The sequence below is a fragment of the Protopterus annectens genome, chromosome 3.part1 (genome assembly GCF_019279795.1).
Source record: "Protopterus annectens isolate FY-2018-M chromosome 3.part1, PAN1.0, whole genome shotgun sequence".
NCBI lineage: Eukaryota > Metazoa > Chordata > Ceratodontiformes > Protopteridae > Protopterus > Protopterus annectens.
In genome coordinates, this window is record NC_056732.1 from 1353129947 (window position 1) to 1353154864 (window position 24918).

The window sequence follows — 24918 nt, forward strand, 5'->3', positions numbered from 1 at the left end:
CATAGTTGCACAAAACACTTCACTAGAAAAATCAGATAGTTTCTCTTCTACCTCTGCAATCTGCGATTGGATCACACCCAAAGTCTTTCGGTTCCATTTAATAAGAATCTTGAGCCAACTTAAGGTACATTGCAATGATACTGCCTACCACTCTTCTAAAAACTCACTTTCTTCTTCAGAAAATTTGAAGGCGGGTAGTTTATCAACCCGAAGCCCTCTAGGTGTTATAGATAAGTTCACATATTTCTCAAGTAGTAGTGTGTCATAAAATAAAGAAGTCTCTTTCACCCTCAACTTTTTCAAATCGTCAAACCTCTTGTCAAAGTTACCATTACCAGATAGAGTCCATGGATCAAAACGAGCCAACTTGTCATCCCTTTCTTTGGCCAAGTTGGCAAAACGAAATCCACCTCCATTCAAAGCGGAGTTTGCCATTTTAAAACCAACTCCTTCCTCCTTCCAAATGTTGAAAAAACCAAGCAATAACAAATAAAAAAACACCAAAAGCAGGAGCTGGGATGCTAACAAGTTTATTCTTCTGGTACCTCGGCTAAAAAAAGCCTTCAAAGGAATAACCACTAACATTTTGCTGCATCTTTTATACTTGATTCATAAGTAACAATCAATCAATTGAATACTTAAATACATCAGAGAGTTTAAAGAGACCATGCACTAATAAAACACTTGTGAAACATACTGACCAATGAGATTCAAACATCAATGTAATACATATTAAATATAATTTAAATATATATGCTTTTAGTGGTTTTTTACCACTGTAATTTCCTCATACGCAGTTTTGCAAATGGTATTAGTAGTATGCAAGATGCCATTAATCCCACGGCCTGCAGAATTTTTCTTGCAGGGAGTTTGGTCTTTGTTGCCATTATTTTGAAATATTGAGTCAGCTGTTGTTGCTTGTCTGGCATGAGATAAGCCATCTGGGCCGTTGTATTCAAGCTGGCACCCAGGAATATTATTATGTTTTGTGAGGGCACTAGTTTTGATTTCTTTTCGTTTACTGTGTACCCTAGGCAACTTAGAAGCTGTTTGACAAATGCCAGATGCTTTAAAAGAATGTCCTTGCTTTCTGCTTGAAGAAGGCAGTCGTCCAGGTATGAGTATATTTGAATTCCTCTTTGTCTGCAGTATGCAATTACTGGTGCCAGGCATTTTGTGAAGACCCTGGGCGCAGTAGATGAGCCGCAGTGCAGAGAATTGATAATGCATTGAACCTGCAATGTAGCGGAGGTATCTTCTGCAATTTTGTCTGATATGGACATGCAGGTATGCCTCCTTGAGGTCCAACGTTACTAGCCAAGCATTCTTGCCCAGCATGGGAAGAAGCTGCTGTAGTGTTAGCATCTTGAATTTTGGTACTTGCAGACAGGTGTTCAGAATTGAAAGATCCAGAATGGGTCTCCATGCTTTGTCTTTTCTTGGGACTAGAAAGAGTCTTGAGTAAAATCCTTGTCCTTGCTCCTGTGTAGGTACCTGCTGAATGGCTCTCTCATGTCCATGAGAGCTGTAATTTGTTGTTGTGCCTCTGCCCATTGATTTGGTGACAGGTTAGGCATTCCTTTTATCCTTGGCAAGGTATGAAAGTGGAATCTGTATCCTTGTGAGACAATGTTTAGGACCCATTTGTCTTTTGTGATGATGTGCCAGTTGTCTGCAAAAAATGCTAATTTTCCTCCCAAGGGGGCTGCCAGGAGATATTTGATTGGTAGTTTGAGGAGTGAGTCATTGTGTTTGTCTTCTGCTAGCTTGGGACCTGTCTTCTCCTCCTTTCTGGGTAGCAGTACCCCATTGGCGAGGTTTGTAAGGGCCTTGTGACTGACCTCTGCCCCTTGTGCGTCTGTATTTGCCCCTCTGTGATCTGTCAGAAGCTGGAAAGGACCAGTTTTTTGTTGGCCAATTTCTGCTGAAATGAGGGGGTTGTACCTGTAAAAAATCCTTGACCGTCTGCATAGAATTTGCCTTATCCTCCATGTTATTTAAATCCTCTTCTGCTTTGACACCAAATAATACATCCTGCTGTAAAGGTGCATCCAATAATTTTGCTTTAACATGATCAGGTAGAGTTTGTTCTTTTAACCAAGCATGTCTACATATGACAGACCCAGTAACAGTTGCTCTACAGGAAGCTTCCAATGAATCAAATCCACATTGTAAAGTAAGTTTGCCCACCTGTTCAGCTGCATTTCCTTGAATTCAGACTGTTCAGTATGTGTGCTCATTTTTTTGTTTTAATTGAGACATTACGAATTGCTGATATTTCAGCATGTGAAACTGACAATTTAATGCTATCATAGCCAGAGTTGCTGAGGTGTATATTTTCTTTCCCCATCTATCTAGGGCTCTGAAATCCCTTTCAGAGGGCACAGGATTTTTAGCCATAGAAGCTTTTCCTTGGGACCCTGGGAAATTGTTTCTGGGTCAGCCACAGGGCTTTTATAAAGGAATTTGTGTGAGTCAGGTACTCTGTAGTATCTGTCTGGTTTGGCTGGAGCAGGAGGTAGAGAGTCTGCATTTAGACTAGACTCCAAGTAAACATCATCCACAATATTTAAAACTGGAGGGATAGCAACTGGTATGTGCTGGGGTAGTAAAAGGAACTCTCGGAGTCTTTTCTTAGAATCAGAGTAGTCCTGGCCCTCCCAGTGGAAATGTTCCCTCATGGTATGTAAAGTTTCCCCAAAGGAGTAGTCCTCTGGGGGAGATGCTGAGGGAATAGAGTCTTCAGCATCAGAGTCTTCATAAGGGGGAAAAGTGTAATCCTGTTCCTCAGAAGAATCTGAGGGAATTGAAACTTTGTCAGAGGAAGCATAATCCTCCTCTTGTCTTGGTCTTATCTGGAGGGGGATGGGAACCCCTGATTAGGGTAATCAAATCTTCAGCCATCTTAAACATCTGTTTCTTAGGCATGGGGCCTTGAATTGTAGACTGATGTACAGTCTTTTTTGGTTTTAAAGGAGTTTTAAGCTTAACATAAGATTTAATGGTGAGTGTAGTCGGTCTGAAGACACCTTCTGCAACCGAAGGCGTTTCCACTGCACCGGGGTCTCCTTCGGCTCTGGTGTCGGAAGGGCCTAATGAAGCTGGCTGCGTCGGCCTAGTAGACTCCGCTTGAGAATCCGCAGCTGTCTGGGGTTCCAATTCTGCGGTCGTCAGGGGCTGCATAGGCGCCTCACTGAAAACCGGAGAACTGGCGACAGAACCAGCAGAGGCCTCGGAGTCTGGCTTGTTCCTAGGCTGCCTGTCCTTATCCTTGTGTTTTTTATGCATGCCGGTCGTTGGCTGCTCCGACGGCATGACATAATTAAATTTCCTACCAAAGCAATGGCGTGCGAAATCAAAACGGCATTTGATAGTTCGTTTACTAAACCTAGCACAAAACCGACAACCTGTGATGTCGTGGTCTGGGCCTAGGCAAGGAATACAATAAGAATGGAAGTCCTTATGAGGTATTTGCTTCCCACTAGAAATGCAATTGTTAACTTTTTCTGACATCAGACTGAGGCAAGAAAAGGTTTCCCAACAGGGTACTTAGCTTTACTGAAGACTTCGGACTGAAATTCGAATCGAAAATCTCAGGTGTCGGCCGACGGGCACTTGCAAACTGTTTCTGCTTCGGGCACCGTGCGGTAAGAAAGACGGAAGAAAATGGCGTTGGATGCCTCTTATATACTCCTGGCGCTCTGACGTCAGGGAAGAAGCGACAGCAACCGACGCCGGACCAAGACTTTGGAATTCGGGCCGACTGCGGGACCGCATGACGGCAGGATAACCCAAGTGTGATGACTGCAGCAGGGTAACACGATGAACATCTGGGTTTTTGTTGCCATGTGTTTGAAGTAATTAGTCAGTTGCCTTTGTTTGTCGGGCGTAAGGTAAGCCATCTGGGCAGTTGTATTCAAGCTTACACCCAGGAATGTAATCTTTTGAGAGGGTACCAGTTGTGATTTATTTTTGTTTGTGTACCCTAGGCATGTTAGAAGCCTTTTCACAAACGCCAGATGTTGAAGAAGAATGTCCTTGTTTTCTGCTTGAATGAGACAGTCGTCCAAGTAAGGATAGATATGTATATTTCTTTGTCTGCAAAATGCAATTACTGGTGCCAGGCACTTTGTAAAGACCCTGGGCACAGTAGATAAGGTAAAGGGCAGTGCAGAGAAAGTACAGTTTTGTACCTACCATAAATGTAGATGTCCGATAGATATGCAACTGCAGTCCTGACATATGGGTTGTCCTGCCTCAGGCAGCCCTTCGGTCGGCCGGATTCCAAAGTCCGGGTCCGGCGTCGGCTGATGTCGCCTCCTCCCCGACGTCAGAGCGGCTGGAGTATAAAAGCATCAGCCGACGCCATCTTCTTCAGTGTTTCTTGCCCCAGATGCCAGGTGCCCTCCAAGGAAGGCTAAATTTAGAGAATGGATAAAAATTCCAGACATGCACAACAGTAATAAACAGATACACCATAACAGATATCCCCAGCTAATTTGAAAAGGGGAGTGGACCCAAAAAGGAGAATTTACAGAGGGGTAGGAGGGAGGGAAAACTTGACTGCAGTTGCATATCTATCGGACATCTACATTTATGGTAGGTATAAAACTGTACTATGTCCTTCAAGAATGCAACTGCAGTCCTGACATATGGGTTGAATACCATAGCCAAGCTGGGGGTGGTAGGATCTAAGATAAGGATGGTGTAGCTAAAATGCCCTGCAGGACTGCCGAAGCAAAGCCTGCTCAGGATCTGGAATATAAAGGCAGGTTGTAGTGTTTGGAAAATGTATGCACGGAGCTCCATGTAGCAGCTTCTAGAATGTCCTTTGTAGCCACCCCTCTTAGAAAGGCTGTGGAGGTGGCTATAGCTCTGGTGGAGTGTAGCCTGATATTGGCTGGCACACCTTTTCCATGGAAAGAGTAACAGAATCTGATGCAGTGTCCAATCCATTTTGAAATTGTTTGTTTGGAAATTGCCTTTCCTTGTACTCCAGCAGCGTAAGCTACAAATAGTTGGTCAGACTTTCTGTTGGCCTTTGTTCTGTCCAAGTTGTAGTAGCGCAATTGTCTGTGTATGTCCAAAGTGTGCAGCAGCTTTTCTCCTTAATTTTGAGGATTGGGAAAGAAACTAGGCAGGTGAATTGCTTGATTTAGAGACAGCCTGGATATCACTTTTGGCATGAATGAAGGATTGGTTCTTAAAGAAACTCTGTCCTGATGAAAAATGAGAAATGGAGGTACTGCCATGAGGGCCTGTATCTTCGAGACTCTTCTTGCTGAGGTAAATGTCAACAGGAAAACTGTTTTCCAGGAGAGAAATTGCAATTCTGAAGATGCTGCTGGCTCAAAAGGAGGAAGAGTTAATTTTTCCAAGATGAAGTTGAGGTCCCATGCAGGCACTGGTGGTTTTCTGGAAGGTTTGATATTCTTTATCCCTCTTAGAAACTGTCTTAGCAAAGGATGTGAAAACATAGGTGGGTCACAGTTGTATTCTGCTGAAATTGCTGAAGCGTGTATTTTTATGGAAGAATACGAAAGGCCATTATGAAGCATTTCTGCCAAGTATTTTAGTATCTGTGGGATGCTCATTACTGATGCATCCTGACCCATGTTGGCATTCCAGATGTTGAATCTCTTCCATTTGGCTGAATAAGTTTTTCTGGTGGGAGGTCTGCATGCTTCCAGTAAGATCTCTTGAACTTTTTTGGAGAGAGAGATATGGGGAGAAGTCATGGAACCCTCCAAGCTGTCAGCTGCAATGTTTGCAGGTTGGGATGAACAGTCCTGTAATTGTGCTGAGTTAGAAGCAGAGGCCATTGAGGCAGGGGCCACGGCTTGGTGCGAGTTATGCTCCTTAGTAATGGATACCAGTGCTGTCTTGGCCAGTCTGGAGCTATCAAAATGCCTTTCGGTTGTTCTGCTTTTATCTTCAGTAACACCTTGGTCGTTAATGGTAGAGGTGGGAATGCATAGATTGTTAGAGAATTCCAGCTGAAGGAGAGGGTATCCATTCTCCAGGCTTGAGGATGGTGTGTCCTCGAGCAGAACTTCTTCAGATGATGATGATTGAGGTGTGAGGCAAAGAGATCTATGTCCGGCCTTCCCCATGCATGAGTTATTTGTGAAAAAATGTCTGGATGCAACATCCGTTCATGCGGGTCCAAGATGTTTCTGCTTAGACTGTCCGCCAGAACATTGTCCTTGCCTGGAACAAACTGGGATTGCAACTGTATGTTCAGTTTCAGGGACTTTTCCCAAAGAGTCATTGTTAGTCTGCAGAGGGGGTAAGAATGAGTGCCTCCCTGTTTGTTTATGTACCACATAACAGTGGTGTTGTCTGTCTTTATTAGCAGATGACCTTGCTGAAGAAATTTTCTGAAGGCCTCGATCGCATGAATCACTGCCAACATCTCTTTTTGATTGATGTGCAGATGCACGTCCCGGGGTGCCCAATGCCCTTGAATGCATCTGCCCTACATGTGCGCCCCCCCATCCATGATCTGAGGCATCTGTTGTAATGGTTTGGCTTGTTTGAGGTTTGTTGAAAGACATGCCTTTGTTTAGCTGGCTTGCTTGTGCCCACCACAAAAATTCCTTTTGTAGACATGGAATGAGTGGAATAATTGCTTCTAAGCTGTGGCTGTGTTGAGACCATAAACTTTTTAGGTACCATTGTAGTTTTCTCATGTGTAGTCTTGCCAGTGGAATCAGAAGAATGCAAGATGCCATGAAACCCAGGGCCTGCAGGATTTTCCTTGCAGTCATCTGGGTGTGCTTTGCTAGGCTTTTGAAGTAATCTGGTAATTGTTCTTGTTTTTCTTCTGTGAGGAAAGCCATTTGTGAGTTTGTGTCCGGTTTGGCTCCTAGAAAAATTATTTGTTGGGATGGCAGTAGTCTTGATTTTTGAATGTTGACTGTGTATCCCAAAGCCTGTAGAAAGTGAATGACATAGTCCAAGTTTCTTATCAAGGCTTGCTTGCTGTCTGCTTGTATAAGGCAGACGTCCAGGTAAAGGTATATTTGTATCCCCTGGAGTCTGCAATGTGCAATTACTGATGCCAGGAATTTCGTGAATACTCTGGGCGCAGTAGATAAGCCAAAAGGCAATGCTGAGAATTGATAATGCTCTGACCCTGCAAGAAATCTGAGGTATCTTCTGCAACTGTGTCTGACTGGGACATGCAGGTATGCCTCCTTGAGGTCCAGAGTAACCAGCCAAGACCCCTTGCCCAGCATGGGAAGAAGTTGCTGTAACGTCAGCATTTTGAATTTTGGCACAATGAGAAAAGTGTTTAGAGAGGACAAGTCCAGTATAGGTCTCCATTGCTTTTCTTTTCTTGGAACAAGGAACAGTCTTGAGTAGAATCCCTAGCCTTGTTCCTGAGGAGGAACCTTTTCTATTGCTTTGATTTGTAGCAGCTTTGAAACTTGTATGAGTGCCTCTGCCCTTTGATTTTGTGGCAGGTTTGGCATGCCTTGTCTTGTTGGTAAGGTATGGAAGTGGAACCTGTAACCTTTGTCTATTATGTCCAGAATCCATTTGTCCTTTGTTAAAACGTGCCAATTTTTAATAAAGATAATTTTCCGCCTAAAGGTGCTTCTCTTTGAGCCTTGGTCGGTGTCAAAGTCAAGTAATTGTGATTGTCCCTGGAGCAGTAGAAGTCCCTGCCACTTCTCTGATTAGTTGGCTGCCATTGGCGGCCCTGTAGGAGCCTCGGTATTGCCCTCTACCTCGAGCACGCCTGTTTTTCCCCTTTGGAACTTGTCAGTGTCTGGAAAGGACCAATTCTTCGAAGGCCAATTCCTGCTGAACCTTGGTGGCTGAACCTGGAGGAAATCTTTGACTGTTTGTACTGATTTAGCCTTTTCCTCAATTGATTTCAACACATCCTGTGCATTAGCACCAAATAGCTTGTGTTTTTCCAGAGGTGCATCTAGAAGCTTTACTTTAACATGATCTGGCAATGCCTGTTCTTTCAACCAAGCATGTCTACGTATGATGGCCCCTGTCATAGCTGCCCTACATGAAGCTTCCAATGCATCATAAAGTACAGTTTTGTACCTACCATAAATGTAGATGTCCGATAGATATGCAACTGCAGTCCTTACATATGGGTTGTCCTGCCTCAGGCAGCCCTCGGTCAGCCGGATTCCAAAGTCTGGGTCCGGCGTCAGCTGATGTCGCCTCCTCCCCGAGGTCAGAGCGGCTGGGGTATAAAAGCATCAGCCAACGCCATCTTCCTCAGTGTTTCTTGCCCCAGATGCCAGGTGCCCTCCAAGGAAGACTAAATTTAGAGCTGGATAAAATTTCCAGACATACACAATAGCAATAAACAGATACACCATAACAGATATCCCCAGCTAAGTATAAAAGGAGGGAAGTGGACCCAATACACAGAGGGGCAGGAGGGAGGGAAAACCTGACTGCAGTTGCATATCTATCGGACATCTACATTTAAGGTAGGTACAAAACTGTACTATGTCCTTCAAGAATGCAACTGCAGTCCTTACATATGGGTTGAATACCATAGCCAAGCTGGGGAAGGTAGGCTCTAAGATAAGGATGGTGTAGCTAAAATGCCCTGCAGGACTGCCGAAGCAAAGCCTGCTCGGGATCTGGAATATAAAGGAAGGTTGTAGTGCTTGGAAAATGTATGCACGGAGCTCCATGTAGCAGCTTCTACAATGTCCTTTGTAGCCACCCCTCTTAGGAAGGCTGTGGAGGTGGCTGTAGCTCTGGTGGAGTGTGGCCTGATATTGGCTGGCACACCCTTTCCATGGAAAGAATAACAGAATCTGATGCAATGTCCAATCCATTTTGAAATTGGTTGTTTGGAAATTGCCTTTCCTTGCACTACAGGGGCGTATGCTACAAATAGTTGGTCAGACTTTCTGCTGGCCTTTGTTCTGTCCAAGTAGTAGCATAGTTGTCTGTGAATGCCCAAAGTGTGCAGCAGCTTTTCCCCTTTATTTTGAGGATTGGGGAAGAAAGTAGGCAGGTGAATTGCTTGATTTAGAGACACCCTGGATATCACCTTTGGCATAAAAGAAGGACTGGTTCTTAAAGAAACCCTGTCCTGATGAAAAATGAGGAATGGAGGTACTGCCATGAGGGCCTGTATCTCCGAAACTCTTCTCGCTGAGGTAATTGCCAGCAGGAAAACTGTTTTCCAGGAAAGAAATTGCAATTCTGAAGATGCTGCTGGTTCAAAAGGAGGAAGAGTTAATTTTTCCAACACGAAATTGAGGTCCCATGCAGGCACTGGTGGTTTTCTGGGAGGTTTGATATTCTTTATCACTCTTAGAAATTGTCTTAGCAAAGGATGTGAAAACACAGGTGGATCAGTGTTGTATTTTGCTGAAATTGCTGAAGCGTGTATTTTTATGGAAGAATAGGAAAGTCCATTATGCAACATGTCTGCCAAGTATTCCAAAATCTGTGGGATGCTCAATACTGATGCATCCTGTCCCTTGTTGGTATTCCAGATGTTGAATCTCTTCTATTTGGCTGAATAAGTCTTTCTGGTGGAAGGTCTGTGTGCTTCCAGTAATATCTGTTGAACTTCCTTGGATAGAGAGATATTGGAAGAAATCATGTGACCCTCCAAGCTGTCAGCTGCAGAGATTGCAGGTTGGGATGAACCGTCCTGTAATTGTGCTGAGTCAAGAGTGAAGGCCATTGAGGTAGGGGCCACGGCTTGGTGCAAGTTATGCTCCTTAGTAATGGTTACCAGTGCTGCCTTGGCCAATCTGGAGCTATTAAGATGCCTTTCGGTTGCTCTGCTTTGATCTTCAGTAACACCTTGGTCATTAATGGTAGAGGTGGGAATGCATAGATTGTTAGGGAGGTCCAGCTGAATGAGAGAGCATCTATCCTCCAGGCTTGTGGATGGTATGTCCTCGAGCAGACCTTTTTCAGATGATGATTGAGGTGGGAGGCAAAGAGATCCATGTCCGGCCTCCCCCATGCATGAGTTATTTGTGCAAAAATGTCTGGATGCAACATCCATTCGTGCGGATCCAGGATGTTTCTGCTTAGACTGTCCGCCAGAACATTGTTCTTGCCCGGAACAAACTGGGATTGCAGCTGTATGTTCAGTTTCGGGGACTTTTCCCAAAGAGCCATTGTTAGTCTGCAAAGGGGGTATGAATGAGTACCTCCCTGCTTGTTTATGTACCACATAACTGTGGTGTTGTCTGTCTTTATTAGTAGATGACCTTGAAGATATTTTCCGAAGGCCTCGATTGCATGCATTACTGCTAACATCTCTTTTGGATTGATGTGTAGATGTAGTTCCTGGGGAGTCCATTACCCTTGAATACATCTGCCCTCCATGTGCGCCCCCCATCCATGGTCTGAGGCATCTGTTGTAATGGTTTGGCTCGTTTGAGGTTTGTTGAAAGGCATACCTTTGTTTAACTGGCTTGCTTGGGCCCACCACAAAAATTCCCTTTGTAGACATGGGATGAGTGGGATAATTGCCTCTAAGTTGTGGCTGTGTTGAGACCATAAACTTTTTAGGTACCATTGTAGTTTTCTCATGTGTAGCCTTGCCAGTGGAATCAGTAGAATGCAAGAAGCCATGAAACCCAGGGCCTGCAGGATTTTCCTTGCAGTCATCTGGGTGAGCTTTGCTAGGCTTTTGAAGTAAAGTGGTAGTTGTTCTTGCTTCTCTTCTGTGAGGTAAGCCATTTGTGATTCTGTGTCTAATTTGGCTCCTAGAAAAATTATTTGTTGGGATGGCAGTAGTCTTGATTTTTGTAAGTTGACTGTGTATCCCAAAGCCTGTAGTAAGTGAATGACATAATTCAAGTTTTTTGTCAAGGCTTGCTTGCTGTCCGCTTGTATAAGGCAGTCATCCAGGTAAGGGTATATTTGTATCCCCTGGAGTCTGCAATGTGCAATTACTGATGCCAGGCATTTCGTGAATACTCTGGGTGCAGTAGATAAGCCAAAAGGCAATGCTGAGAATTGATAATGCTCTGACCCTGCAAGAAATCTGAGGTATCCTCTGCAACTGTGTCTGATAGGGACATGCAGGTATGCCTCCTTGAGATCCAGAGTAACCAGCCAAGACCCCTTACCCAGCATGGGAAGGAGTTGCTGTAGCGTCAGCATTTTGAATTTTGGTACAATGTGAAAAGTGTTTAGAGCGGACAAGTCCAGTATAGGTCTCCATTGCTTTTCTTTTCTTGGAACAAGGAACAGTCTTGAGTAAAAATCCCTGGCCTTGTTCCTGAGGAGGAACCTTTTCTATAGCTTTGATTTGTCTCAGCTTTGAAACTTGTTCAAATGCCTCTGCCCTTTGATTTTGTGGCAGGTTTGGCATGCCTTGTCTTGTTGGTAAAGTATGGAAGTGGAACCTGTAGCCTTTGTCTATTATGTCCAGAATCCATTTGTCCTTTGTTAAAATGTGCCAATTTTTTGAAAATAAGGATAATTTTCCGCCTAAAGGTGCTTCTCTGAGTCTTGGTCGGCGGTGTCAGAGTCAAGTCATTGTGATTGTCCCTGTGGAGCAGGGGTAGTCCCTGTGCTACCTCTCTGATTAGTCGGTTGCCATTGGCGTCCCCTGTAGGAGCCTCTGTATTGCCCTCTTCCTCGGGCACGCCTGTTTTTTCCCCTTTGGAACTTGTCAGTGTCTGGAAAGGACCAGTTCTTAGAAGGCCAATTCCTGCTGAACCTGGAGGAAATCCTTGACTGTTTGCACTGATTTAGCCTTTTCCTCAATTTATTTCAATACATCCTGAGCATTAGCACCAAATAGCTTGTGTTTTTCCAGAGGTGCATCTAGAAGCTTTGCTTTAACATGATCTGGCAATGCCTGTTCTTTCAACCATGCATGTCTACATATGACAGCCCCTGTCATAGCTGCCCTACATGAAGCTTCCAATGCATCATAACCACACTGAAGAAAATGATTGCTAACCTGCTGAGTGTTATGGACCAAATCCTGCAAGGCCTTTCTATCTAAAGGCTCAGGAGAGGCTAACTTTTTCTGCAAATCATCCATCAAGAAATCCTGATACTGAAACATATGAAAAGGGCAATTAAGGGCCCTCATGGCAAGTGTGGTGGAGGTATAAACTTTTTTGCCCCACCTCTCCAGGGCCCTAGCTTCCTGTCTGAGGGTAAAGGATTTTTGGCCGTGGATGTGGCCCACCCCTTTGGGCCCCTGGGAAATTGTTTCTAGATCAACAGAATGGGCCTTAAAGAAATGTTTGAGTTTCAGGAACCCTGTAGTATCTGTCTGGCTTGACAGGAGCAGGAGGGAGAGAATCAGGAGAAGCACTCGAATCTGAGTACACATCATCCAGTACATCGAACACTGGAGGGATAGCTAAAGGCCTATGTTGGGGAAGCTTAAGGAAGGTACGAAGCCTTTTCCTGGAGTCGGAGAATTCCTGGCCTTGCCACTGAAAATGCTCTCTCATGGAGTGGAGAATTTCCCCAAAAGAAATTATCCTCAGGAGGAGAGGCAGAGGGAATAGACTCCTCTGCATCAGAATCCTCGTAGGCCTGGAAGGACTCTTCCTGGGCATCTGAGTGATCAGAGTCACCAGAGGCTTCATCTGAAGAAAGGGTGTCTGTATGCTCAACCCTGGGCCTTTTGTCAGAAGGTGGTTGAGAACCTCTGTCAGGATGGGCCTGGGAACCTCTGATTAGAGATATTAAACCTGCAGCTAAAGTCATGATTTGTTTATCAGTAGTGGGCTGAGGCAGAGCTTTAGGAGGGTGAGACTTAGCCTGGCTAGCAGCCTTAGCACGTGTGTAGGCCTTGATAGACATAGACATAGGGGGCCTAGCAGCCCCACGTGCTGGAGTAACCTTGTCCACCAGAATGGTCTCAGGCAAATCTTGGCCTTCAATTTCTGGAGGAAAATCAACAACCGGCACCGGCGCAGGCTCCGGGGCCGGAGAAATTGGTAAAGCGGTGTCGTCGGTCCGGAGCGGTAGAACAACCACCTCAGAAGAGACCGATGCACTCGCGGTAGATTTTGGCGTGGTGTTGGTGGAAGTCGCGGGCCGAGAAAGTCGGTCCCGGTCGTTCCGTTTTTTTGGAAATATGAGGTGTCGGTTGTTCCAACGGCAGGTATAAGAGTATTTATCGCCAAAAAAGTCTTCAGCAAACTCTGCCCGGCATCTGAGAGTGCGCTTATTGAAGCAAGCACAGGCAGCACAGGCTGAGACTTCGTGGTCTGGGCCACAGCAGGGAAGGCAGTAAGAATGGAAGTTCTTATGAGGTATTTGTTTACCACAAGACAAACAGTTATTAACTTTTTCAGTTTTTTCTGACATCGGCTGAGGTAAGAAAAAGATCCCCAACGGGGTACTTAACTTTTTGATGACTTTGGATACGTAAAACACAGGAGCTGCCCGACCGGCACTTGCGAACTGCTTCTGCTTCGGGCACCGCGTGGCAAGAAAGACTGAGGAAGATGGCGTCGGCTGATGCTTTTATACCCCAGCCGCTCTGACGTCGGGGAGGAGGCGACATCAGCCGACACCGGACCCAGACTTTGGAATCCGGCCGACTGAGGGCTGCCTGAGGCAGGACAACCCATATGTAAGGACTGCAGTTGCATTCTTGAAGGACATCCACACTGAAGAAAATGATTGCTAACCTGCTGAGTATTATGAACCAAATCCTGCAAGGCCTTTCTATCTAAAGGCTCAGGAGAGGCTAACTTTTTCTGCAACTCATCCATCAAGAAATCCTGATACTGAAACATATGAAAAAGACAGTTAAGTGCCCTCATGGCAAGGGTGGTTGAGGTATAAACTTTTTTGCTCCATCTCTCCAGGGACCTAGATTCCCTGTCTGCGGGCAAAGGATTTTTGGCCGTGGAAGTGGCCACTCCTTTCGGCCCCTGGGAAATAGTTTCTAGATCAACACAGTAGGCCTTAAAGAGATGTTTATGAGTTTCAGGAACCCTGTAATATCTGTCTGGCTTGACAGGAGCAGGAGGGAGAGAATCAGGAGAAGCACTGGAGTCCGAGTACACATCATTCAATACATCTAACACTGGTGGAATAGCTAAAGGCCTGTGCTGGGGTAACTTAAGGAAAGTACGAAGCCTTTTCCTGGAGTCGGAGAAATCCTGGCCCTGCCACTGAAAATGCTCTCTCATGGAGTGGAGAATTTCCCCGAAAGAAATATCCTCAGGAAGAGAGGCAGAGGGAATGGATTCATCAGCATCAGAATCCTCGTAGGCCTGGAAGGATTCTTCCTGGGAATCTGAATGGCCTGAGTCACAAGAGGCTTCATCTAAGGAAAGGGTATATGTCTGCTCAACCCTAGGCCTTTTGTCTGCAGGCGGCTGAGAACCTCTGTCTGGATGAGCCTGAGAGCCTCTGATTAAAGAAATTAGATCTGCAGCTAAAGTCATGATCTGTTCATCACAGGTGGGACCCTGGGAAAAAGATTTAGGAGGGTGAGACTTAGCCTGGCTGGCAGCCTTAGCACGTGTGTAGGCCTTGATGGACATAGACACCGGAGGCCTAGCTGCCCCACGTGCTGGAGTAACTTTGTCCACCGGTATGGTGTCAGGCAAATCTTGGGCTTCGGTTTCAGGAGGAAAATCAACAACCGGCACCGGGGAAGCCTCCAGGACCGAAGTGTGCGGTAAAGCGGTGTCGTCGGTCTGGAGTGGTTGAATTACCGCCTCCGAAGAGACCGATGCACTCGCGGTAGGTTTTGCCGTGGTGTCGGTGGAAGTCGCGGGCCGAGAATGTCGGTCCCGGTCCTTCCGTTTTTTTGGAAATATGTGCTGTCGGTTGTTCCGACGGCATGATATAGGAGTAATTTTCCCCAAAAAAGTCTTCAGCAAATTCTGCCCGGCTCCTGAGTGTGCGCTTATTGAAGCAAGCACAGGCAGCACAGGCCGAGACGTCGTGGTCTGGGCCAAGGCAGGGAAGGCAGTAAGAATGGAAGTCCTTATGAGGTATTTGTTTACCACAAGACAAACAGTTATTAACTTTTGCAGTTTTATCTGACATCGGCTGAGGCAAGAAAAGGTTCCCCAACGGGGTACTTAGCTTTTTGATGACTTCGGTAACTGAAAACACAGGAGCTGGCCGACCGGCACTTGTGAACTGCTTCTGCTTCGGGCACCGCGCGGCAAGAAAGACTGAAGAAGATGGCGTCGGCTGATGCTTTTATACCCCAGCCGCTCTGACATCGGGGAAAAGGCGACATCAGCCGACGCCGGACCCGGACTTTGGAATCCGGCCGACCAAAGGTCTGCCTGAGGCAGGACAACCCATATGTCAGGACTGCAGTTGCATTCTTGTAGGGCATTTGGTAATGCATAATAACAGCCTTGAAGCGGAGGTATCTTCTGCACGATTCCCTTATTGGGATATACAGGCATGCCTCAAGTCTAGAGTCACTAGCCAAGCGTTCTTGCCCAGCATGGGCAGAAGCTGCTACAAAGTTAGCATTTTGAATTTTGGGATGCCCAAGAATGTGTTAAAAATCGATACATCCAGTATTGGGCACCAGGCATTGTCTTTTCTGGGTACCAAGAACAGTCTTGAGTAAAACCCTTGTCCTTTTTCCTGTTCTGGCACTGGCTGAATAGCCCCCATACCAATGAGAGACGCAACTTGTTTCTGTGCCTCTGCCCATTTATTTTGTTGCAGATCTGGCCAACCGTTTGGAACTGGCAAGGTATGGAAATGAAATCTGTACCCCTGGGATACTATGTTTAATACTCACTTGTCCTAGGTTATTAACTGCCAATTTTGAGCATGAAGTGCTAGTTTTCCCCCTAAGGTGGCTGCCAAAAGATAAGTGCTTGGTGATGGCAGAGGGAAGTCATTGAGACTGTTTACTGTTTCCTTCAGATTTGGAGGTAGAGGCACCCCATTGCTTTGACCTGTAAGAATCCTGCGACTGGTATCTAGAGCCCTTAGGGCACCTGGATTTGCCCCATGAAGCTCTGTCGGACATAATTTTTTGTAGGCCAGTGTCTACTGAATCTTGGTGGCTGCACTTGTAAAAAGTCTTTTACAGTTTACATAGATTTAGCTTAGTCTTCCATTTTCTTTAAAACCTCTTCTGCCTTATTACAAAAACATGCTGTGAAGGTGCATCCAACAATTTAGCTTTAACATGATCAGGCAAATTTTGCTCTTTGAGCCAGGCATGCCTTCTACTCACAAATCTGGAAACTGCGGCCCTGCAGGAGGCCTCCAAGGAATCAAAACAAGAAGTTATGTACTCACCATAACGTTCCATGTATGTAGTCCATCTCACCTCACATTCTTACCCGTGGGTTCGGAGCCGAATGTCGGCTCCGACTAGGCCATACTTTTTTTTAGCTCGAAGTCTTTCAATTGGCTGGGCTAAGATGGTATCCCATGCTGCACTGCTCTCTATCATCAGATCTAGTTTGCTGCGAGCACCAGCACTCGTTCTCCATGCATAACACCACCTAAGGAAAGGAAAAACAAACTAAGAATGAAGGCAGCTCTGAAACCAGATCTAACCTCCAGATGCTCCAGGACGGGGGAAGGAGGGAGGGGTAAGTAAGAATGTGAGGCGAGATGGACTACATACATTGAACGTTATGGTGAGTACATAACTTCTTGATGTTACTACCCATGGGACAGCGTCCCCAGCACCTAAATCCTGGGAGGCTCAGTGGAAAATACTCCTGAGCACTGAGGAACGAAAGGAAGGCCTGCCCCTAGATACCACATCTAACTTGTAATGAGTAACAAAAGTGTGAGGAGATGCCCAAGTAGCCACAGAACAAATATCATCCATAAACAATCTAGCCTGAAAAGCTGTAGATGTAAATACAGACAGAGTAGAGTGAGCCTTCACCCGGAACGGTAAATCTTTTCCCCCAGAGGTATAAATGAAAGAAATACAACTGTAAATCCATCTGGACAACGTGACTTTGGAAAAAGGAGACCCAGTTCTGTTTTCCGAATAGGAAACAAACAACTGATCAGATTTTCTGAGGTCTTTCGTTCTGTGCAAATAAAAATGTAATTGTCTGTGCACATCCAGTTGATGAAATTTTAATTCTGCCTTGTTTGTGAACTCGAGGAAAAAACACTGGCAATTCAATAGATTGGTTAAAGTTACTGACCGACGCTACTTTGGGAAGAAAGGAGGTGTTCAGTCTGAGAGAAACCCTGTCCTTATTTAAAATCAATTAAGGGTGTTTGATTGATGAGTCTTGAACCTCCGAAACGAGTCTGGCTGACGTGATGGCTAACAAAAAGACAGTCTTCCAAGTTAAGAATTTTAAATCGCAAGTGGCTGCAGGCTCAAAGGGGGGTGAAGTAAGACCCTGTAGAACAAAGTTAAAGTCCCAAGGCATGACAGGTTCCAATACCGGAGGACGAAGTAACAAAGTGCCCTTCAGGAAAGCCTTACAGAGGCTATGTGCCATCAGACTAGGTTCGTTTGCGACATGAAAGGTAGAAATCGCCGCCAATTGGACTTTAATGGTTGCAGCCGCTGAACCCTGGTTAAACAGCATAGACAAGAACTCCAATACAGACGAAATTGGAGCTGTGTAAGGGTCAATCTTTTTGGCATGCGCCCAGATTGAAAACCTCTTCCATTTGCTGTAATAAATCTTCCTGGTCAAGGGCTTATGAGAGGAAGATAAAATATGAACCACCTTTGATGAAGCCTAACTAATGACGGAAGTGGTGTAGCCAGGCTGTCAACCGGAGGGTCCGAAGTGAGGACTGGAGCTGCCCTGACATGTGCGTCAGTAAGTCTGGTTGTGGTTCCAGAATCCAAGGAGCATCCATGAGATGAGGATGGAGAAAGGGCAACCAAATTTGACGAGGCCAGTGTGGGGCAATCAGAATCATTTTGCTTCCCAAGGATTGCACTTTCTGAATAACCTTTGACAGCAAGGGGACCGGAGGGAAGGCATATAGTAGACTGGAGGGCCAATTGTGGACTAGAGCGTCCCTGGGTGACTCCCCCGGAGGAGGGATCAGTGTGAAGTAGTTGCTGCATTTGGCATTGAGGGGGCTGGCAAAAAGGTCGCAGCAAGGCTGACCCCACCTGCAGAAGATCTGCACCGCAACTTGACAGTTCAGGGACCACTCATAAGGCATCAGAATAGCTCTGCTTAGCCTGTCTGCGATCACATTGGACTTCCCCGGAATGTGCGTTGCCACCAGAAAATGTTGGGAGACACTGCCCACTGCCACACTCGCATGGCCTCTCTGCACAGGGGATAAGACTTGGTTCCTCCCTGCTTGTTTAGATACCACACCATTGACATATTGTCTGAGAGGATTGCAATAGTCCCGAGAGGAAGAAAAATCTGAAGTGCTTGCGACGCTAGTAGCACAGCTCTCACCTCCAGGACAATGATATGCAAATGCATCTTGTGCTCTTGCCACGTACCTTGGACTGTCCTGCCTAGATATTGCCCCCGCACCCCAACTGGGAGGCATCCGTGGTCACCGTGGCAACCAGGGGCACAGGAACGAAGGGCTTTCCCGCATTGAGGTTGTCGGTGCGAAGCCACCAAATGAGATTCTGTTTGCACCTGTCTGAGTAGAATAGGGTGAGAAAGTGGAAGACGTTGAAGAGACCACTGGACGAAGAGTAGCCACTGAAGGAGCCTCATATGTAATCTTGCCAGAGGGACTAACAATCATAGCAGCCATTGTCCCGAACAATTAGAGGGCCCATCTTGCCTTCACTCTTTTCAGAGGGAGCAAGGCGTAAAACTGTTGTTGTAGGACTCTGATTCTTTCCCGTGGTAGAAATGCCTGCATGAGGACGGTGTCTAATTCGGTGCCTATAAAAGTGACATGCTGTGAGGACATCAAGGCAGATTTTTCCCAGTTCAATGTGATGCCCAACTGTTGACATAGGTTGATAGTAGTGTCCCTGGTCTGAAGTAATAGATGCCTGGTGGTGGCAGTAAGGAGCCAGGCATCCAGATACGGAAACACTTGGAACACCTGACATCTCAAGTGAGCAGTCACCACTGCCATGCATTTGGTAAACACCCTGTGGGCTATGGTGAGACCAAAGGGCAGGGCTCAAAACTGAAAGTGACTGGCTCCTAGCTGGAAGCGTAGGTGACTTCTGGATGCCCTGTCCATATTTATGTGGTAGTAAGCATCCTTGAGATTGATGGAGCACATCTACACTTCTTTTCCCAACAATGGGAGAATAGACTGCAATGTGACCATTCAGAATTTGGACTTTTGCACATGGGTGTTCAATTGGCCGAGATCCAATATGGGTCTCAGGTCCCCTGTCCTTTTTGGCACCAAAAAGAATCTGGAGTAAGTCCCTAATCGGATCTGGTCTGAGGGGACATGTTGGATGGCTCCTTTTTCTAGCAGCTTTGAAGCTTCTGAAGCTGCATAATCCCTTTGACTGGGTGGAACATCCGGGATTTTCTTGATTGGAGGGGGATTTGACGAGAAGGGAATGACATATCCTCCAGAAATTATTCATAGAACCCATTGTTCCTGGGTGATATCTTGCCAGGCCTCCGGGTATAATGAGATTTGACCCCCGACTGACTCCGGAAACGCACAGTCAGGCCTCCCATCAGGAGTGGTGGTAGGGAAAACTACGAAAGGAATTGCAGTCTCCCAAGTTGCGAGGGCTTCCTCTGCACCTAGGGCGGAGTCTCCCTGAATAACCACCCCCTCACCTGCCTCTGGAGGGGGGCTCACCTTGTGCACTGGGAAAAAACCTCTGTGATTTCTTGAACCACATTTTGCCACCCCCTCTGGGCCTTGGGATAAGGTCTAGAGGGAAGGGAAAAAATGGACTCCTACGGCAGAGTTTTTCCCTCCTGCTCGCACCTAGTGAGAGCGTCTTTCACCTTAGTTCTGAACAAAGAGGAACCATCAAACGGGGCGTCGGTGAATGAAAACTTGAAGGCCTCTGAGAATTGACAAAGGCGCATCCAGACCTGACACCTAAGAGCAACTCCTGAACTTGCTGCCCTACTCGCTCCCTCGGCTGCGTAGGAGATTAGCCTCATGGAGGAGTTTGCAATAAAATTGAGGGTAGACATCTGAGCGTTGACCGTCTGGGCCACCGCCTAAGAAACGTTACCCATGACAGTATCTCCAAGCTCCTTGAGGAGATATCTCTGGAGCCATGTAAAGTGTGATAAGTAATTCAGTGACCGTAAGGGTAAAGGCCACTGAAGAAAATGTACGCTTCCTGTACTGGTTCATAGTCCTAGACTCCTTGTTAGAGGGATGGACGGTGGAAGAAGTCTCAGCTAATCCCTTCTGGGTTAGTTGCCACCACCATGGCATCCACAGGGACTCCCTTGGATTGAAATTCCTCATCAGGAGGAGCAGACAAAAATTTATTGGGTCTCCTGGGGACTGGTTCCAGAGTCAGGGGTTTCCCACACCCTTCGACAAACCAAATCCAGAAGCTCGAAGGGTGGAGATACCCAGGAGGCAGAGGGCTGAGCAACAAAGGCCTTCAGGAACACCGACTCCTCCTCGGAGGGGGCTTTGGATGGCCAGTCACCTCTTTGTTTCAAAATCTCTAGGATGGCAGAGAAAGAAACATACTCAGAGAATGACTTAGGGGACCCCTCCGATTCCTCGAGGTCGGTGTCTGATGTGAGAGAAACTCATCCTGGGAATCTATGTGCTTCCTCTTGCACGTTTTCTTTCTGGGTGGCTCCTCAGGCAAAAACTCTGAAGGGCCCTCAGAAATATGGGGACCACTCATGGGGGTACCCCTGAGGCCTTGGGGCTCCGCTGTCCAGAGATAGATGGTGATCAGAGACCTGCACCAGTGTTGTAGGGGACAGAATGACAGACCCATATGATGCCGCTGATGACCTGGCCAGCGCGCTCCGCATGGCCTCTAAAGGCTGGTCCTCCTGGATCCGAAGAATGACCAGCCTCCGAAGCCAAGACAGGAGTCAGGCTTCCCCGCGCCAAAGTGCCGACTAGGAGCCGAGAGGTGTCCCGAAGCCTCTCCCTCGGGTCCGACCAAAGAATCCAGAGTCCTGAACCCCATGGACAGCGCCGACTGGGTCCGAGCTGATGTCGGAAGCCAAGAGGGGCTGTCGGAACCGACCTAGGGACATCACACGAAGCCAAGCACTCCGGCTCCGAAAGCTAAGATGTGCTCGGAGGAGGAAGTATCTATGCAGGTTGAGGGACCGGCTCCAAAGCAGACGGGGTCGGAGCAGAGAACAATTTTGTCAGTACCGGTGACTGAAGAAGTCTCTGCAACACTATCGACGTCCACATCTGATAAGGTCCTGAAAGATTTGGAGGATAGAGAAGGAGATTGAGACCTCCTCTCTGAAGGGGACCTGCGAGGAGGAGATACTGGCCTAATGCTAGGCGATCGGCTCTGAACAGGTTCCAAGAAGATTGGAGCCGAAGCAGGTTCCATAACCACTGACACTTCCTGTGGCCCCGGGGACAATGAAGACGAGGATGTCTATGCAGACTTGGCTATTTTCTCGGGTGGCTCCGAGGAGATTGATGGAGCTGGAAATCACTTTTTTGCTTTTGAAGATTTTGCCTTAGACTTGGAAGCACTCTCCAGACCCTCCTCAAAGGAGGGTTTCAGAAGTCCCTTCAAAATCAATTTGTTCTTCTTTTCCTGAAGAACACGCAGACTAAAGGTATGACAGAAACTGCACGATTCCTGGAGATGAATCGCTCCCAGACAGTACACACAGTGTCCATCGGTAATGGACATTTTATAACTGCACTTAGAGCACTTCTTGAAGCCCGAGGGCTTATGCTCCTTAGTATCTTTGGACATAGTTAACCAACAACAAGTAACTAACTGAAAAATCGACCAACAGTCAAACAGTCACAAAGCGGGAACAAGCCAACAACAGACAGAACACCACAAAGATCTCTAAGTCAAAGGATCCTCAGACACAAATACAAGGGGTAGGACTAATTCCTCTAATTTAAATGGTTTTAGTCCATGGGAAACTTTTAGCACACAAGGAAAGCAAGGGGACAGACTAGGTCCTCTAACTGAAATGGGCCTAGCCCGTTGAAAACAGCTAGTGGGATACCACAATAAACAATCAAGAAAAACACAACTTTTACACAATACAGATAAGAACACACACAATAGCTATTAAAATAGCTTTTTTGCAAAAAACTTCTCTGATATAAGAAGAAAAAGGGTACTTAACTACAGCCAAGAGCAAGACCACGTCCGAGCTACTCGAGCGGCAAACGAGATCTGAGGATAGAGTGCAGTGCAGCATGGGATACCATCTTAGCCCAGCCAATAAAAAGACTTTGAGCTAAAAAAAAAAGTATGGCCGAGTCGGAGCTGACATTCGGCTCCGAACCCACAGGTAAGAATGTAGGCGAGATTGGACTACATAACATCCACATTGCAAAGTATGCTTTCCAACCTGTTCTGCTGCATGCAATAATTCCTGTAATTCTTTATTTTCCACACATTCAGAAATCAACATAATTTTCTGTTTCAATAATTCCATGACATGCTGTTGATATTTAAGCATATGAAACTGGCAGTTTAAGGCCCTAATTGCCAAGGTTGCAGACGTATAAACCTTCTTTCCCCATCTATCCAGTGCCCTGGAATCTCTATCAGAGGGGGTAGGATTTTTAGCCGCTGAGGCCTTTACACCTTTGGGACCCTGTGAGATAGTTTCAGGGTCTGCAGCAGAGTTTTTGAATAAAAATTTGTGCGAGTCAGGAACTCTGTAATATCTGTCTGGCTTGCTAGGAGCCGGAGGTAAGGAATCTGGAGTCATGCTTGATTCTGAAAACACATCATCAACAATGTCTAATACAGGAGGTATGGCCAAAGGTCTATGCTGAGGGAGAAGAAGGAAATCCCTAAGCCTCTTTTTTGATTTTGAGAAATCTTGACTCTCCAATGAAAATGTTCCCTCAAAGTATGCAAGGTTTCTCCAAAGGAATAATCTTCAGGAGGAGATGCAGATGGGATGGATTCCTCTGCATCTGAATCCTCACATTGTGGTACAGAAAATTCCTGATCAGAAGAGGAAGAAATGGAAACGTGATCTGAAGATTCATAATCAGTGTCTACCCCTGATTAAGGTAATTAAGTCTTCAACCATTTTGATCATCTGCTTTTTGGGCATAGAGGCCTGAGCACATGGCTCATGCGTCAGTTTTTTTGCCTTAGTTGCTTTTGTCTTTGTTTTTGAAGCTGGCATCAGTTTTATATAGAAATTCTGAGGCCTGAAAACACCCTCAGAAGCTGGGGCCTACTCAGCGGCTCCGGACCCATCCGAGGGAGAGACATCGGTGGGTACAATACTTTGAGAATCTCGCAACGTGCCGGACTCCACATGGGTCTCAGTAGAGGCCTGCGACTCGAAAGTAGCAGGTATCAGGGGCTGTGAAAGCGTCTCACTAAGTGGCTTAGGAGAAGCTTCGTTGTTGGTTTTGGAACTCGACGGTCTGTCTGTCCTTTTCTTTACGTTTTTTGTGAACTCCGGTAGTTGGATTGCTATCCGACAACATCTCAGGGTAGTTAAATCAGTTTCCAAAATATTTTGAAGCAAAGATATACTGACGCTTAATAGTGCTTTGCTTAAATCTAGCACAAAACCGACAGCAAGGAACATTATGATCTGGGCCTAGGCAAGGAATACAGTACAAATGAAAATCCTTATGAGGTATTTGCTTTCCACAAGTAATGCAATTATTAACTTTTACTGACATCGGTATGGAGCAAGAAAAAGTTTCCCCAATGGGGTACTTCGCTTTAATTGAAGACTTTGGTTCTGAAACTCGAATTCGAAAATTTCAGGAGTCAGCTGACCAGCACTTGCAAACTGCTTCCACTTCGGGCACCACACGGCAAGAAAGACTAAAGAAAATGGCGTTGGCTGCCTGTTTTACACCCCTGATGACCTGACGTCATGGAAGATGAGACAACAACTGACGCAGGACCCAAGACTTTGATATTCAGGCCGAGTGAGGGCAACCTGCCAGCAGATTACCCAAATGTAATGACTGCAACAGTGAAACCCGAAGAACATCTTACTCAAGATTCTTTTTAGTTCCAAAGAAAACAGGGGACTGGAGAGCCATCCTGGATCTCAGCAAATGAAACAAATCAGTAAGAAAGTCAAAGTTGCAGATGGTAACACTGCAGTCAATACTCCCTTTTCTGGGACAAGATGATTGGATGTGCTCTGTAGACCTTCAGGATGCGTACTACCACATAAAAATGGACAGGCGATCCAGGAATCATTTAAGCTTTCGGCTGGGAGCCAGTCACTACCAGTTTCAATCTCTGCCCTGTGGTCTCACTACAGCCCACAGAGTGTTCACCAAGTGTATGGCAGTGGTCATGGCTCACTTAAGATGCCTAGGATTCAGAACGTTTCTGTAGCTAGGCAACTGGCTCCTAACTGCCACCAACGAGCATCTACTAATAAAACCAGGAGGCAACACCTTACAAGCTCTGCTCTCACTTAGGAATCACAATAAATTATGAAAAACCTGCCTTGTTGCCATCTCAACATATTGTTTTTATAGGAACAGATCTAGATACAACAAAAATGATGGCAAAACTTCCCCCCGAAAGAGTTCAAGTCCTACGACATCAAGTCAACATCCTAAATTCCAAAAAAAAGTACAAGCAAGAACAGTCCTGAAAATTTTGGGGACCATGGCAGCAACAATAAACTTGATTCCATTACCACATTTGCATTTGAGAATCCTGCAGTGGCTTCTATTCACTCAGTGGTCCATGCAGGACCTACCCATGTCCCACCAAATTATAGCAAAATCTTAAAAGAAAAAGACATTCGCCGGTGGCATCACTCCGCTCAGGTGACATTAGGTCGATCCTCTATTCTTCCACAACCTTTAGCTACAGTGACTATGGACGCTTCCCAAGTGGGGGGGGGGCATTGTCTGAGAAAGACAGTCCAAGGT

At 46.1% G+C, this 24918-nt stretch overlaps 1 protein-coding gene across 1 annotated transcript in view; it reads right to left on the bottom strand.

Annotated features, from left to right (window-relative positions):
- LOC122797772 (zinc finger imprinted 2-like) overlaps window positions 1-24918 on the bottom strand; it is a 354512-nt gene that overhangs the window by 109810 nt on the left and 219784 nt on the right. The gene's annotated exons all lie outside the window — the stretch shown is intronic.